This window comes from Octopus sinensis, linkage group LG1 (assembly GCF_006345805.1).
Source record: "Octopus sinensis linkage group LG1, ASM634580v1, whole genome shotgun sequence".
NCBI lineage: Eukaryota > Metazoa > Mollusca > Cephalopoda > Octopoda > Octopodidae > Octopus > Octopus sinensis.
In genome coordinates this window covers 100,228,119-100,247,264 of record NC_042997.1, presented here as the reverse complement: position 1 = coordinate 100,247,264, position 19,146 = coordinate 100,228,119, and the positions used below count along the sequence as shown (strand labels likewise).

At 33.2% G+C, this 19,146-nt stretch overlaps 1 protein-coding gene across 3 annotated transcripts in view; it reads left to right on the top strand.

Moving 5' to 3' along the window:
- Window positions 1–19,146, top strand: part of LOC115215415 (histone demethylase UTY-like) — a 164,259-nt gene that overhangs the window by 72,221 nt on the left and 72,892 nt on the right. The window lies entirely within an intron of this gene.

The window sequence follows — 19,146 nt, the reverse complement described above, 5'->3', positions numbered from 1 at the left end:
TGCTATAGATGCTTTGACTGTAAAGGGTCAAAGAAATAGACCTTGCTAAGTTAAAATAAAGACAGGGAGTGGGTATTATTTGTTTTTGGATTAGATTCTCCCCCCTCTTTTTTTAAACTACTTCAAAAACAAAAATGTTGCTTATATTTGGTTACTTTATGATCTGAGTTCAAATGCTGCTGAATTTGACTTGGCCTTTCATTCTTTCAGGGCCAATAAAATAAGTAGAGTTGAGTACAGGGGTTGATGTAATCAACTTAATCCATTCCCTGAAATTGCTGACATTGTGCCAAAATTTGAAACCAGTATTATAAAATATAATTGTAATGTTTTAAGAATTTAACCATTTTGTAACTAGTTTATGTATTTGATTATCATGGATTCTCCCATAAAGGTTTTTAATATAGCTTGTTTCTTGTTAACACCTATACATACTAATTATACTAAGCTTCTTCTTTACACTTAAAGAATTAAATAAAAACATTGAAATTTCATTAAGTAATAATTTACTACTTAGGTGAACATTTTTAATAATTATTTAGAAGTGTGTGTGTGGAGATTGGGTTTTAAGTACGTAATTTTCTGTATTTCTCATAACTATTTGTTCATTGCAATCAATATCCATTAATACATAACTTATAAACCTTGTATAATCCTATACTAAAAAATCTCTGAAGGGAATTTAAAAGCTTTTCAGTTTCTTCCAAGAATTCATTTAACTTGAATGTCTTTTCACTAGTTTATTCACTGTCAACAGCACTCATACTAGATTAAATATTATGAACAATGAAAGGCATGTTGTTTTCATCATCCATTATACACAATAAATGATTTTTGTAATTATTAAAATAAGGTTTAGGAAATAAGCAATGTACATTCTGACATTAATGCTTGTTATATTAATACCAGAGTGTTACTTGTCATATGACAAGTAACTTTGAAGTAGACTTTTGACACTATGGGTATATCAAGAAATATAATTACTAATTTTTAAAAATTACCTTAAAATAAAATTGAATTAAATAAACTTCTTACTTGCACATTCAAGCATTTACTTATACATTTCACTTAAGTGATAAAGTTTATTTTTTTAGATTTCTTGCTTCATTTTTGTTTCTTTCTCAATTCACCAGTTATATATGTTCTTTAAGTGAGGGCGCGTGGCTTAGTGGTTAGGGCATTCGGCTCATGATCGTAAGGTTGTGAGTTCGATTCCCAGCGACGCGTTGTGTCCCTGAGCAAGACACTTTATTTCACGTTGCTCCAGTCCACTCAGCTGGCAAAAATGAGTTGTACTTGTATTTCAAAGGGTCAGCCTTGTCACTCTCTGTGTCACGCTGATTTTCCCCGAGAACTACGTTAAGGGTACACGTGTCTGTGGAATGCTCAGCCATTTGCACGTTAATTTCACGAGCAAGCTGTTCCGTTGATCGTATCAGCTGGGACCCTCGTCGTCGTAACCGGCAGAGTCTTTTTTTTTAATGTTCTTTAAGCAAAAGAATTCTATAGTTTTTTTTAGAACAACCATCAATGTCTTTTGTTCACAATATTAAAATCAACTTCCACAATTTTAAAATCAACAAGGCAAAAAATTTTGTTTTAATTTTTAACCCCCTTTTTAAAATAAAGTGAAAATGTTTTTTCCCCTAGTGTGTACACCAAGTCATATGTATTTGTGCTATTTAGATTTCTTAAATTATCTGTATGTATGTGTATATTTATCCATTGTAAATACTGTCATTTCCTCTTCTGTCTATGATGCTTTCTCTCTCATTATGTGTGTGTGTAGTGTTTTTTAACTCATTGCTTGCTACCAAGCCTAGTATGTGTATTCATCCAGTACTTTTTATCCTAACTCTCTCTCTCTCTCTCTCTCTCTCTCTCTCTCTCTATGATGTAAAGTGTACCTGGAGAAATCACCCAAATGACCAACATCTGTGTTGGCTATTATATAGAAATTTATTTAGTACCTGACTTCATAAGTTTGTTACACTGTTGGGTTACATAGCAAAAGTTGTAAGATTTAAAAAATATGTGTGTTTTGGTAGTGGGTTCTACTTGTTTTATATAGGTACATAACAATGCACGCATTTTTTTAAAATCATACATTCGTATAGTCTAATTCTGTATACACTTTCATTCATCTTCTTTAATTTATCACTAAAATATTAAGAAAGCACACCACCACTTAATTGTGACAGAATACTAAACCTTTTCTTGAAAACATACCAAAACAATTTCAATATTTAACTATATTCATTCAGTTCCTGTGAAATTGCATTGAATTGGGTTTGCTTTCCCAGCTTCTGTTCTGCTCATTCTCAAAACCTCAAGATATATAAATGCTGGATAACAATTTGTTGTTGGAAATATTAGAACTTTTGCAAGCAACTATTGAAGTTGACTGGGCTAATTTTTGAAACTCGGATCTTTGATTCAATTCATTGACAGACCAATGGAAAGTCTGAAATTGCAGGTGTTTCTTTTTTAACATTATACCCAAATTATTATAGTTTTATCATAAGAAATTTTGAGAAAATTGAATTATTTCAGAAATATTTTAACTGTTATCAAACGCTCGTTTTTTTTTTTGTTAGTTTCTTAATAAAATAAACAATTTGAAAGTTCATAAATTTTGAAACAAAAAAAAAACTGAAGTCCTCTAGTAACTTATTTTACAAGTATTGTTATAAAAAGATTGTATATATGAGTCTCTTTATTGACTAGCATGTGAATCTTGCTGGTTAATATCCCTTAATATTTTATGGAGAAAATAGGCTCTAGTGGTTAGTGTTAGGAAGGACACCTAACTGTAACAACCCTGCCAAAACAGATAGTGAAGTCTGGTGCAGGCTTCTACCTAGCCAGCCCCTGTCAAACCATCCAACCTATGCCTGCATGGAAAACAGACGTTAAATAATAACGAATTTTAATTTTAATTACATCATCATCACAATAAGAAATTATATTTTGCTTGGTTGCTATTTTTATTTCGGAACTTTTTATAATATTAATTTGTTTGGATTTAGAGGGTTTAGTTGGAGGAGTTTCTACTAATTTATTTTAAATGTGTTTTTCAATATCTAAGAGTGAAAGTATGTATCTGAAGCTTCAATGTGACAAGGCACTGCAGTAACAATTGTCTTGGAATTTACTGATTAAACATTCATTTTAATTGAACTGGACTGTTATCAATGATATTACTTATAAATTGAATTTTGTGTTTAAAAAGTGTTTGTCCTGCTTGTCAATGTGCATTACTTGCTTAACAACCTAATTACCGTAGTTTTGATTCATAAGATCCTACAAGTGATTATAGACATCTTATAAGTAGTAAAGAATATTTTCATTGACAGTTTCTGCTGATTTATGAACATATCAAAATTTATTTTGTAAAAACCTCTAGTTTAGAACAAAATGGTTGTGCATTAACAAAAATTAGTACTCTGTTTCTGGACATAGCTTGTTACAATTGTCGACAGAGCTTTTTTAACAATTCAACAACCCATGCAGTCATATCTATTGTATGTATCTATTGCCAAGTATCTGTGCATCTCACTGATTTGCACAATTAGTAAGCAAATTAATAGCCCCAGTTCTCTGAAGCTACTGGATTTATTGTGTACGTAAACAGATTGGCTACTTTCTCGGGGATTGATCAAGTGATGAAGAATCCAATGTTTGAAAATCAGTTAAGCTGTTCATCAATCTATTAAGAGAAATAGTTAAATTTGCTTTGTTTGTATGTTTACAATGTGTGTGTGTGTGTGTATACATACACACATTTGGAAATTAGTAGTGCACCCATGATGCCATTATAGCCAGAAGGTGTGACAGAACTCACTACTCATTTTTAAAAACTAATTTTAGTGTGAAATATATATCTCAAGAGTGTGACATAGCTGAAGACTGGTTTAGTTTACTGTCTACTAAATATTAATCACTGGGGTTATCTGCATCAGTCATTGCTGTTAGTTGTTTATGAGTCTTCACTATTTTCATAGAAAAGTTCATTCTTCTTGCCGTACCTTACACAATTGTTTCCACATTTTTTTTTTATGCTTTGGGTATTATTTCTGCTCTCACGGCTGCCTGCGAAGATTTCACCTGCTGACATCTCTATAAATGTAAGACACTTCAGTCATCTTGTTACTAAATTCCCAGCAGTCATCATCCACTTATTCCTCTCTTCTCACATAAAATATTTGAATGGCTTGTTGACTGTGACATTAAATTGCTGAGGATAACTGTTTCAGTTTTTAATTAATCAAGTTTTTCCTTCGTTGCTCCTGTTTTGTAGGCTTGTAATTGATTACTCACTAGTAATGTTAATTTCTTCAACAGACCACTTGGATGTCATGATTATATTTTCTCCAACCAGAGTTTCACACTGCAGTATTGTTCTTTGTTTAAAAATTAGTAAAAGCAAGAGCTTTGTGCTCTTGGCACAACAGGCCAAAAGAACAGTATAATGGGTTTTCCATGCCCTGTTTTTATGACCACCATCTTCAACTGTGCTACAAAAGCTGTCTGTTAGTCTTAGTTCATAAACTTCCTGATGCTGATCACATGAAACTCCTGGATTTTTTATACTCTTCAAGCATCTGTACAATTCTCTTTGTGAAATGGCAGCATCAGATAATCCAATGAATTCATCTTCTGATACATTTTCCTTTTCTTTCAAATTTCTCACCTTATGTATTATTTTGCATATTTTATTGTGTAATACATAATTTTATGGGTTCCTCCAGTTGTGGGAATTTTTGATTTTTTTTTTTTTTTTTTTTTTTAATAACGTAAACCGTTTTCATTCCCATTTCCTTTAATGCCTCCTCCTGTTTTCTCAATTCATGATTCATTTTTCTCAATTAGTGGTGGTCCATACTGTTGCTCAGCTGCCTGGTGCAATGCTGTTGGCATATTCAACAACTTGTAGCTTTTAGTTAATTGAGTATGTCTGTTTTCTCTTTTTAGTTGCCATTGTGTAGTGTTATAGACAGGTATTGTCAGCTGAATCACTAAACTGACAGCCAACAGATGGTGTCTACTTCCGTGGTACTGCTACAAATAGCATGTGAAGCATTATCATTGTTGATTCACCATAAACCAAACAAAACATATGGCACTCTGTTACCTGTGCTGGTAAACCTTTGCAAACTTCTTACTTGTTACCATCAATATATTACAGAATTTATGAATCAGATGATTGTAGTTACTGGGGTATATTTTGCATGTTGACTTATATCATAATACTAAAGTTTTAGAGAGGACTGGACACAGCAATCAAACTATTTTCTACAACTTGATCTCTTAGCAATAAGATGCATGCAGGGTGATGTGTGTGTGTGAGGGGGATATTTTCAGGAGAAAATGTCTTATGCGCTGGGAAATAGAGCAGTTGAAATCAGTTTTCTTTTCACATATCTTTTATCTAGTTTGTCATTAGACTGTGGTCATGCTGGAGTTGCCATTTATAAAAGCAACTGTTGTCAATTTGAGTTTTTATGGAGCATCTCTGCAGGTATTCAACTTGCTACAAATAGCAGCCAAATCTCATCAGAACATACCCTATTATCTTAAAAATGATAGGTGGACACATTGAATAGTATATCCTTGGTATAAAACAATGGTAGGTTCATCAAAGCTGGAATGCCTTTATCATTGGTCTGCTCAACCATCACTGACCTTCAGTCAAACAACTGTTGTAAATGCAACTAGTTACCATAAGGAAATTGAAAGAAGTTGAATAAATGAGAGAAAAGTATTTTGTGCTCAAATTAGACAAGTTCTTATTGATCTTGTTTTTAAAAATAGGCATAATCTTAATTTAACATTGTAGTTTATCTAACTGGACATTGTTATAAAGTATTCATTTTCGAATCTTAGCATGTTATAGTGTTATAAAATGAGATTTGAAATGAATTGATTCTTAATGAATACCAAAGTTAGGATTTGTTACCTTCAACTTGTTATAGAGTAGACATGGTAAATTGAATTTCTTAAGTGAACATTTTACTTACTAATTATAAGTAATTTTGATTAAAAAAAAAATCTAATCTAAGAGTTAGTTGTGAGTAAATTGAATTTACCTTCTTGTATAAAACTGCACTATAAAGTACAATTGTAACTGAAAAGTTGATTTAAACAGGTGATGTGAATTGTAAAAAAAAAATGTTTAAGTATTACTTTGTATGTTGATTAATATTATAAAACATTGATCTATGTTCACATTTACTAAAACTGTCAACTGAAACCATGAATTAACACTAAGCATTTTGTGAGTAGTGTAAGTTATATTCCTTTGTGTTTGTATTTTGGCTTCAGCCTTTGACCCCCCACATAAGTCTCATTGTTTTTTGTAAATGCTGTTGCAATTTAGCTTGCCATTGTATTCAAATAAAAATAGATAAATAAATTAAAATTAACTGAGATTTGAGCATTTTAGCTAATAGTTGCCAATAAATAAGCTATAACAAAGTCCTGAAACCAGAGATATATCAATATGATCTATGCCTTGAACAAGCAGAATGACTGGTGCTTTTAAAATAAAACAATTTTGATGGGCTGATAATATATGCAATATCTAATGAGCATAAGGATTACCTATAGAGAACTGCATATGTTTCATACATGGAGAAGACATGTATATAAATTCAAGAGACTGCCATTATTAGTGTGATTGTTTTTTAGTGTAGTATTTTATTTTTTTATTTTTCATGTTTGATATCAATATATATTTGTTCATGCTGCTAATATTCATACACACTAAATGGTGTCATGACCAATCTGCCTTACATATTCAATTGGTGAGTGTGTGTGTGTGCTACAAATTTCAAGTCCAAGATTCAGTTAAGTCACATGCCCATCATTTTGGGGATAAAAAAAAATTACATTATTTACATTTGACAGATATTTGTCCTTGTCTTGTTTGTTGTTAACATGTTTCAACTGATATACCCTCCAGCCTTCTTCAGGTGTCTTGGGGAAATTTAAAACCTGGGTTCTCATTCCTAAGGTATTTTATTCAATGTTATTATTTTTATTATTATTATTATTCAGGTCACTGCCTGGAATCGAACTCAGAATCTTGGGGTTAGTAGCCAGCGCTATATGCCCATGGGCATATGGCACTTTTGTTACAAACCATATATATCAATGTAGCTAAAGCAGTAAATTCAATTTCTATGCACATTCATCATTTATCTTAGCTGATAGTAGAACAATACTTGGTTTAAATATAACCATATTTGAAATATCTAAATATAAACAAATTTGGAAGCAATAATATAGTTATTGCTTTCAAATTTGGGAATAAGCTATTCTTTGATTGTTGGTATTAAGGGCTAGATAAAGAGAAAATTTATCTATTTTGGCGGCAGTTTTTTTGCAAATCAAAAATATACACTCAACTAATAAGATATATTTATATCTACTAAGGCTACTACAGTGTCTTTTACCCTTGAACTTTCTGGTCCCATTGCAATCTAATAAAACTTTAGGGTTTATATGTATTCCTATTTCTATCCCCACTACATTTTAATTATTCACTAAACAGTAAATGGTGTTGTTTTAGCAATTTCTTGTTCATTGGAATTATATAAAAAGTTTTCTCAAGTAAAGAAATTTTTTATTGAATCGATCCCATTATATGACTAATACTTAAACACTGGAAGGTTGAAAGACAACTGACTCCAGTAGAATTTGAACTCAAAACAAAATTAAATAATCTTAAGCATTTAAGCATATCATTTCTCCTATCATTATTTGTATGATAAACTATTAACAAAACTGCTCTTGTTTAGCCATATGAATTTACTAGATAGTAATGTACCATCATCACTGTTATTGTCAACTCCATTTTTCTCATGGGTCCAACCATACCAGCCCTTTTAACCATGTGTCCACTTTCTACTGTCTCTATATGTACTTTTCATCTAATAATTGTCATTAATTTGCTTTACATGTCCATATCATTTGTGCTTTGCTAAGGGCCATATCACATTAAAAACATTGGTTCTCATCTGATTGCTGAAGTTCGATAAAGATAAGCCTAGTTCGAATTTAGATGACCATTAGAGAAACTTACTGCTGTAGTTCTTCAATGACTGCTGCAAGAACTAGTCTAAGCAGTGAAATGGCATACTTGCTTGAATAAAGCACAAAAGATTTTGCTGTTTTTGTTTTACTGCGCTGCACTCTGAGTTCAGACCTAGCTAAAAACAACTTTCCTTTCATCTTTTCAAGGTTGGTAAAATAGATTCCCCAGGGTTGTGTATTGGCAGAACTGTTTAAGCATTGGACGGGATGTTGCATGGTATTTGTCTAGCAGTTTGTGTTCTGAGTTCCATGGTTGTCAAATTAATTTCATTCATCACTTTACTTGGTCTTTGGATGCCTTTAGTAGTGTTTACTCTGTTGCAAACATTCAGGTCAGCTCTCCTGTTTGAGAATAGATTTTTCTCTTCACCCTACTACTTTTGGAGGGCCTGATAAATATTGGGTTATGGCCACAGCACGTCCCTTCTCAAGTGTTGGAAAAGACAAACAAAAAGACACAGTAATATACAATACATATTGGTGCAGATATGGCTGTGTGGTTAACACTTCCAGTGTGTGGCCTTTTGGGTAACTGTTTTCTACTGTATCCTCAGGTTGAGCAAAGCCTTGTGAATGGATTTCATAGACAGAAACTGAAAGAAGCCTGTCATGTGTGTGTTTGTGGATGCCCTTCGTCTAGACATCATGTGATGGCTGTAAATGAATGTCATCTTCATAACTAAGGTTCTTCATTTCCAGTCTTCCATGCGAAACATATCAATCCAAGGGAAAACATTATCTTGTTTAGAAATAGGTGAGGGTTGACAACAAGAATAGCACTCAGCTGTAAAAAATATGCTTCAACAAATTTCATCTGACCCATGCAAGTATGGTAAAATGGATGTTGAAAATAATTGTTACAATATTGCACAGACAGGGAATCATATTCAGTTCCTCTCTTTTCAGCCATCTCAGATTTATTAAATGCTCCAATCTCATGACAATGCAATATGACATTTCCTTTGCACATTTCATACAGTTGCTTTTTTTGTGAAGGGGACAGGGAGAAACTCATTTCCCTAAAAGAGATAATAAAACCTGAACATTTTTATTCTAGCGACTACACTTTAACCCTTTCCTTACTATATTTCTGACCAAAATACACCCCTCGTGAGTTTCAATTAAATTCTAAAATAATCATGAATCTAGGCTTGTTTCATTAAATAACTGTAACTTTTTTACTTATCAACATATTAATGTGATATTTGGAACATAATTAAAGAAAGGGTTCTTAATCAATTCTATTGCATAACTTTTGTCTCAAAGTGACTTTAATTACAGGTAAATTGAGCAAAAGGTAAAAATATTAAAATTTTTAATTGAGCAAAAGGTAAAAATATTAAAATTTTGTTTAAACATCACCATAGAAAATGAATCATCAGCTAATATTCAAATGGGTATGCAACAAAATTTTGATAAAGAAGAATTGTGCACATCACTATATCATCAGTTGAATTTAATGCACAACAGGTGTACCATAAAGGTGGAATAAAGTGAAATACTGGAATCCACTGTAAGTTTGACCGAACTAAAGAAATCGGTCAAAAAATAATATACGGCCCTGGTTATGGTATGGAAGTGATAAATTCCAGACCACATTGTTCCCTAGGCCATGCTAACTAAAATTATTTTCCTTGTATAAAAACTAAATCCACGCAGTACCCAGTATTTGCTTCACAAATTTTCCAAAATTTGAACCCCCATTTTGTGTTTGTTTACATTTTGCGTAAGTTTGTTTCCGCATTGATCGCTTCAAACAATAACTTCCAGACCACATCATACCCTAAGCCATGCTGACTAACATTAGTTTCCCTGTATAAAAACTAAATCCACAACAGTACCCAGTATTTGCTTCACAAATTTTCCAATTCGGAATCAATGCTTGATAACATGAAACTCCTATCTATTTTCAAAGTTGAAGAAAAATCGATGCCGAAAAAGATGTGGGAAAAAATCTCCCAAAATTCAGGGAATTAAAATTACACGTCGACCATTGTACAAAACTGTAGATGAACTGTTTACGAAGCATAATCACGTGTTTTCACAAATGTACTAAAGAGATTTGCTCTGATATTCTCATTTAAATATGAATAGGTAAATTTGGGCGGTTTGGTCACATTAACCAAAATTTTTTTCGGGCGGCTTTGGGCAGTTTGGTAACGAAAGGGTTAAAAAAGCCTACATCTAACAGTAGTTCATTGTTATTTAGGTAACAAAGACAACCTACAACTTCTAATGTGCTGTTTAATTAATTCATACATTTATAAGCTAGTAATTCTTCTTTTTGGCTTTCAAGAAAAAAATATTCCAAGCAAAAAATTGTGACTGATAGGGAATCTTTAAGTACCAAACAGTATATATTCTGCACTCTCTGTTGAACTGTATCCTTTCTTTGTCATTTTGACAACAACTATAGTAATATTTTTAACTGCCTACTTTAGTTGGTTACATTTTCTTTTCTATTCTGCAACAATTCTAAATGATTCTTACAAGCACTAAACATATCCAGTTTAGTGCTTGTAAACTGGAAAGGTCTCATCCCATACTAAATGATAAAACTGTGTGTGTGTGTGTCGGGGGTTACACTTAGCCTATGACATTACCTTGAAATTTCAAATGTCTAAGTGACTTTTTCTGGTGGTTTCTATAAATCCAGGCAATTCCGCATACTTCTACTGGTTTAATTAATGTTTTTTAAGAATGTTTTTTTTTAATATTAGATATTCTTCATTTATTGGTATTTTTAATCTTACTATAGAGAACAATTTAAATCACTATTGTAATTAACCATTCTATTCTATCTTCCATTCAATATTCTTCATTTTCCTCTTATTTCTGAGATAGTAATTGTGTTCTTATTTCAAAACATACTGTTTTAAAATGTGCATTTTCATGTGCACATACAAATATGAACACGTGTGTACATTTTAATTTTCCATTAATCAATTACCCAATTCAAAAGTTCTTTTACTGGAAAGGAATCATTTAAAGATTATACAAAAGAGCAACTTGTTTTTCTACAATTGTATTTTTTCGTCTTTGTACTAATTTTATTCTCTATTGCTGCAATCTGCTATTTGTTGCAAAAGATTATATACTTTATTTCCTTCAAGATAGCTCATCTTAATTAACATGTGTTTATTTTAGAAGGTAATTAAAAGCTTAGTTTATTTCTAATTTCTGTGCTTTATATTTCAAGTTAATTTTTTATGAAAATGGCTACTCATTAACTTTTCTTATGAGTTAATTAGACATGAAATTTTGAATATTATATATTTTAACAAAACGAATATATGATAAATTTATATAAACATGAAACATCAACTCATTTGCCTGTCCTATTTACAAGTTTGTCAGTTTTTACTTCATGCAATCTATTTAAGGTTATGTAAGAAAAATGCAATGAACAACAGACACTGCTTTTGCTTATTTGCATATTGGTTCATTCGCTGGTAGCATATTTATCTGCTAAAGTACTGGGACCATGTTTGTGGATAAGTTGTATAGAAATTTACATGCATACATTTGATAAACATTTAGTCTCACTATGCATATAGATCCTGTGGTTTTGTTGCAAGGCTCATTCTGCAAACTGAACTCAAGAACAACCCTGGTAATTTGACCTGTCTTTACAAATTTACAACTAGAGCTTCCTTCATCTGATTTTCAAAGGGAGTGAATATATTTACAGCTATCTGTGGAAAGTGTGATGCATGACAGCTAATGGCCGTAACCTTAATACATTCCACCATTCTTTGATGGCATATATTAAGTAGCAAAATATATAAATATATTCACACACACATACACTTTGTCATTATCCTCATTGTTTTTTGCACACTTTTTCTATGCTAGCATGGATTAGATACACAACACTTCTCGGGGCAGTATTCTACAGCTGTATTTCTTTTCTTATAGGCAACTTTATTCTCACCCTCACCCCCAGGTATTTCATTCCATGACCTTCCATATTGAGCAGTTATCAAATATTTTGTTTACTGGGCATAAACATTATTGGAGTAATGTCAGTGTGAAGATGTGAACACAAATCACACACATTGCATATACATACATGTGTGTGTAACAGGGTTTTGCACAGTTTCCGTCTACCAAATTTCACTCATTGCATTGGTTGGGCCGAGGCTATAGCAGAAGAATAGGTTTCAATTGGTGACTGATTGCTAATGGAGTTCAGTTCATGGTTTGAAGGACAATAGTATTTGTTCTCTAAAGAGTGGGCAGCTAATGTCATAGCAAGCCCTTTAAAAAAAATTGTCTTTACATTTGTTTATTCTCCTCACATTTATTGTTCCAAACTGTTGTCTAATCACATTACATTTGTCTTGGATTTTTTAAAACATGTAGTTTGTGCATGTTGATACTCATATACACATGCACACATGTATATATTACACATGCACATATACCTTGTAATATCACATGACTCATCAACTACATAGTTTGTCAAGTTTTAGTAAACAATGATGTGTACTTGTCAACACTAAAGTTGGCTGTAATATACTTCACTATAAAAGTTTTTATTCCCTTTTAAGTATGATGTACTTGACTATTAAATTTTCTTTCATTGGAAAGTTTATATGACAAGCTCTCTTGAGATAACTTATTTTATTCTTGGAAAAATATTTAGCTTTGTCAATCATTGAATGTAATCTGATTGGTGTAAGTTGCTTGATGGTTTTTTGTTGTTCTTGTGATATGAATTTAGACCTCAAGTTGTTTCCCAAACCGAGGTTTAGTATATTATACATCTTGTTTAAAATACCTTCATATTTTATTGCAAATGGTAAAGCTGATCTGGGACCTAAATAAAAAATTTTTAAGTGAAGAAACATGGTGAAAGAATATTTACTTTCTGACATTAGAAAGGAAGAAACAAGCTTTGAAGTGGGTAGGAAATAGGTTTGGAAGCTAAAGGATGACATGTTAGAAGAGAAAGGGTAAGGGCACTATTAAAGTATGTGAAGGTAGTAAGTCTAAGAATGAATTGTGGTTTTTGTGGGTAAAGAATGAATTAATCTTTATACTCAAATGATATATGGTAGAGCTAAAATAATGAAGTTTGGTCTTTGAAATTGAAATTTAACTGAAAGACCTATCATAGTAGTCAATGAAAGTATTGAACCATTACAAGTTCGCAGAATTGTATTGTGAATGTTTATCAACTTGTTGAATATTTTATTGTTAAACTCATTGTTTATTATTTCTAAGATGATGCAACTAACTTTGGGCTTGATAGACAATGTACTCCAAGTTCAGAAAGGATCATAATCCATTCCTTGTTAAAGCAAAGAGTCAATAAAATAGAGTGGATTTTATACTATAATGTGAAATCATTAATAGTGTTACTGGCTAAGTAGTAGCATTGTTTGTAAAAGCAGGGTGATTGCACCATACATTTCAGCCTAGAAAAGACATGTAGCAATGGCTAACCAGAAGGTTTTAAGGTGGATAAATAGCATCCAAATGTTATTTGGGATGTGTGTGTGGTATCTTATTAATATTTGTTTTTATGTTATAACTAGCAGTATCGCCCGGTGTTGCTCGGGTTTGTTTCGACCCGCTGGAATTGGAATTTTTGAAAAGTAAAAATTTTGCATTATGTAGCTTATTCTCTTCAAGTGAACATTTTTCTGGTTGAAATACACTGAAAAGTGGCGACACAGCAGTGAAAAAATCGTAAGAAATAGGAATTTTCATAGAAAAAAGCACCTTTTTGATGTAAATAATTTTTGGTGTTAACATGGTCCAATTTGAATTTTATCTTCTACGGAAGGAAGAGCAACCCTTCTATCATACTCTAAATTTTGGTCAACTTGTGCCGCAGGGTCTCAGAGGAGATAGTGTTAGTTGAAGGCTACCAAACCTGGCGCACACAGACAACTTCAGCTTTATATAGAGAGAGATAACACACATACATTAATACACATACATACACACACACACACATCTATGTATGTACGGATGTATGTATGTATATATGTACATCTGTCCACTTGCCATATTTTTATCCTTCACTTCCTACACACACACACTCTCACACACACACACTCACACACACACACTCACACCTTCTTAGCTTACAATTTTCTTTCAACAATTGACACTGTCATATATGTATATGTTTGTGTGTCTATGTGTGTAAAGAGAAAGTGGGAGAAAGTGTGGTAATAGGCGGAGTAAAGCCTTTGAAGTGAGAGAGGGAAATCGTAAAATATTGAGTTCTTTTCAAATTTTTGCTTAATTGGGGGTCAAATTGAAAGAAATTTATATGCCATGACCGAATGGAATGTACTTCGAAAAATCATAGGTAAATTCCAATTGAAGAAATTGTGTGAGGAGTAAATCGTTATGTATTTATTTGTTTCTGTTTGCTCTGTATTTTTTTTGAGTAGTGGTTTAAGGTACACTTGCAAAGAGAAAGTAGGAGAAAGTATGGTAATAGGAGGAGTGAAGCAGTTGAAATTATAGAGGCAAATCGTAAAATATTTACTTTTCTCGAATTTTTGCTTAATTGGGGGTCAAATTGAAAAAACTTTATATGCCATGACCCAATCGAATCTACTTCGAAAAATCATAGGTAAATTCTAATTGAAGAAGTTCTATATTGTAGAATTGTATTAAAAAGGAACATAGGAACAGGCAGAGAAAATCTGCCTTTTATCATAAGAGATAAAAATAGTTTTACATTCATCTGATAGGTCACTCTATACTTCTGTTGAGTACAAATTTATTATTCTTAAACAAGAACATTATTGATAATGACTTTGAAGTTTTGACCAGTTAAACCATTGTCAAAAATACTGACAGTGGCTTCACTGGTCAAGCCTTTGAAGTCACTATCAACAATATTCTTGTTTTAAGAATATATTTATGTGGGTGTGTGTGTGTTTGTGTGTTAAAGAGTGAAAATAAAATTTAATACAAAGTTCAGCTAAGTGTTCACAAGAGCTCTACACTCAAAACTTTTTTTCGTTATCATTACAACTTTGTGGAATTTAGAACTCCTGAATGTAGATTATCTTGTTCACTATCTTGAATCAATGTAGTTAGTAGGAAGAACATAAGAATTCATGGTGAATATAGCCAAGATTACTGAGTAAATTTATCCAAACAAAAGTTTGATAGTTTTTATTCATTTATTTATTTTAACTACAGTGATTTCTTTTTATTCTTTTCTTTCCCCTTCTTATCCCTTCACTATTCTAAAAGATCAATATCAAACTTAACAGTTTTATGGCTAGTATTACAGAGCAATCATAAAATACTTGTACCAGTTGATCACATGATTATTTGTATTTTTCTCACCTGTGCTTATTTTTTAAAAAAGGATTTTTTTTTTTATTGCTTCAATTATTGGACTACAGCTGTGCCGGGACACTGCCTTGAAAAGTTTAGTCAATGAAATCAACCCCAGTACATCTTTTGAAGTCCTGTACATATTCTATTAATTTAGTTGCCAAGCCTCTAAGTTATGGTGACATAATCAAATCAGTGTTGGTTGTCAAGTTGTGGTAAGGAACAGACTTACACACATCAACCAGGGTCTCCAGTAGAAGACATTTGCCTAAGGCACTATGAGGGGAACTGAACTTGAAACATGGTTGTGAAGCAAACTTCTTAATCACTAGATTATATGCTATAGCAGCATTAAACTAATACAAGAAAATTGTCTGTGTGTGTGTGTGTGTGTGTATGTAAAATCATCCTTATTACCAGCCAAATAAATGATGGGAGACAATGTTCATAATCTCTACAGGCACTCCCAGACTGTTTGTACCCATTTTGAACTTCTGTAGGTTGATATATATATAAGAAAAGAAGTAAAAAAACAGACAGGTAGTGAGTTCCAGATGACTGCAGTTCTGGATTGAGTGTTTATTACATGATTTTATCATAGTAAAATAGGTACAATAGAAATCCTGTAGAGTGCATTATGTAACCTTGAGTAGAAATGGTCTAGTGGACCAGAAACAGTTGAGTGGTAGTAGAAGAGACAGAAAAACATCATGAGGCTTATTGTATTGTGTGATGAATGAGTCTTTGGCAATCAACCAACTTTGGGGGATATTTGAGAGTGTGATAAATAGCATCTTAATGTTGTTTATCCCCAGGTTAGTCCTAAATTAGCACGTGTGATAAAAGACTTTCCAGCTGTAACCATTCTGGTTGTGTTTGTGTATAAGCATATAGTCTCCTTTGTTGGCTTGTGTATTCTCTTGTATGTTTTTGTTGTGTAGAGTATGATTATCAGGACTGAATTTCGTAACCTTGAAGAAGAAACTTATCTTTTGTGATGCTAGTTTGATTCTTATTTAAGAAAGATTGTGTGGCCTATCATTTATAGAAACTTAATTGGTTTTAACTTTCTTGATAATATGTAGTAGTTGCGTCATAGTACTTTTGAAAGAGATGAAATTCTTTCTCAATGAAGTATGTTTTCAATGTCTCTTCATTGAAGTAGTGCAGGTCTAGTATGAGGTGTCTAGATTGCATGTGGGTGTTACCTGTGTGCAGAAATTTGAGAAATGAAAAGTGGTATCATCTATGTGGGAGTGTGTGGTTAAAAATAGCTACAAATAAAAAGTCTTTGATCTACTAAAAGAAGAATGCAAGAATTTTAACTGTACCCCAAAAAAAAAATATTTCAAAATGCTTAAGACAAGATTATGTTATATTTTTTTCATAAGTGTCTCACCAGGATAAATATTGTTTTAAAATATTTTTCCATGCTAACATATGCTAGATAGCTTTTGTATACATCTCATCTCATTGGTTAGGTACAGTATCGACACTGTTTCTTTTATCTTTTTGATTTTAGATGCCACTGGTAGTTCTTTTTCATCATTCTGTTCATTCACCACATATGTTCATACCAGAAGAAATCTCTGCAGCTCTCAGCTTTCCAATTTACCCTTCTTGCAATTTACTCATCAATAGATATTCCACCATTTTGCAGTATTTTGCTCTTAAATAAGTTTCATACTTAGTCTTTTGCAAGTACAGAAAAATCCTTTGACTTCTTACATTCCTTTCTTTCTTACCTTAACTACCACCAACATTAATTTGATCACCTGGATAACAAACTGTCAACTAGTCTCAAGAACTGAACTACATGCATTGGTCACATTATCAACTGGTCACGTTGTCAACAAGTCACACAAGAACTGACCTACATGGACTGGTCATGAAGTTCAGTTCTTGTGTGCTCCTATTGTAGCTATTCCAATACATTTAGTGCATTTGGAATTGTGGTTCACTGTCAGTCTCTCTGAAATCATACTATATACCTACTGTATGCAAATTATGTACAAGTTTTGCTGTGTGGTTAAGAAGCTTGTTTCACAAATAGAAGTTTGGGTTTGATTCACTCTGCAGCATCTTACATAAATATCTAAACTTAATCCATCACTTGACCACTTGGTTTTGGGTGCCTTTAGAGGTGTCCAGTAGTTTAGGATACCCCGAAAAGTTATGGTACTGCTTTTTTTTCTCTAAGTTACTGAAGTATTTCATTATAGGATCCTGACAAAGATATTTTGTAAATCAATGAATATGAAATTAATTTTTCCTTGTTTTTAGCTTAGTAATATGACATGTGGAACTTATTTTTGGTAGTGATGCTACTATACTTCTTTCTTTCAATTGTTACTGAGAGCTTGCATTCAAGCTTTGTTTCTTCAATGATATCCTAATGCTGGTGAACACACTGCTTTGCAATTTAGAATGTCTCAAGCCTTTCATCCTCATTAGGCTAAATATTTGAGCATACTTTTTGTTCCTTTATGATTAAACAATTTGACAGTTTACTTCCCATCTGGCTCTTAACCATTTAGTATTCAGATTAATTTGTTGAGTGTAATGCTTATGTACTCACATTGTTTTGGATTAATCATGCATTATCTTGTAGCTTTGAGATTTCAATCATCATCTTCATTTAACATCCATTTTCTATGCTGGCATAGGTTGGACAGTTTGACTGAGGACTGGCAAGCCAGTAGGCTGCACCAGGCTCCAATCTGATCTGGTAAGGTTTCTACAGCTGGATGCCCTTCCTAACACCAACCACTCCGAGAGTGTAATGGGTGCTTTTTACATGCCACCGGCACGGGAGCTACTCAGGCGGCACTGGCATTGATCATATTCAGATGGTGATTTTACGTGTCACTGGCATGGGAGCCAGTCAGGGTGCACTGGCTTTGACCACATTCATAAGGTGCTTTTTACTTGCCACTGGTACGGGAGCCTGTTTGGGGGAGGGGGGCACTAGCATCGACCATGTTCAAATGGTGCTTATTACATGTCACCAGCATAGAGAGCCAGTCAGATGGTACTGACATTGACCCATGCTTGAATGGTGCTTATTACATACTACAAACACGGGTGTCAGTTAGGCAGCACTGGTATCGACCATGACTACAATTTCACTTGACTCAACAGGTCTTCTCACTTTACTTGCCAAGTCTCCTCAATTACAGCATATCTCCAAAGGTCTCAGTTGCTTGTCGTTGCCTCTGTGAGACCTAGAGTTTGAAAGCCGTGCTTCACTACCTCATCCCATGTCTTCCTGGGTCTACTACTTCCTTCCACTGTTAGGGTGTGACACTTCTTCACACAGCTCCCCTCATCCATACACAGCACATAACCATACCAGCACATTTGTCTCTCTTGCACACCACATCTGATGCTTCTTATGTCCAACATTTTCCTCTGGGTGCTTACACTCTGTTGTGTATGCACACTGACATTACACATCCAGCAGATCATACTAGCTGCCTACACATGTCCTCAGCAGTCATGACCTATGTTTCACTGCCATGTAGCATGGCAGTACACACACATGCATCACACAGTCTACCTTTTACTCTGAGCGAGAGGCCCTTTGTTACCAGCAGAGGTAGCTGCTTCCTAAACTTTGCCCAGCCTACTGGCTACTCTCCCTGAGTATTTTCCTCCAATATAGACTTGGTCATTTAGGTAGCGGAAGCTATTAATTACTTTTAGTTTCTCTCCCTGGCATATGATGGAATC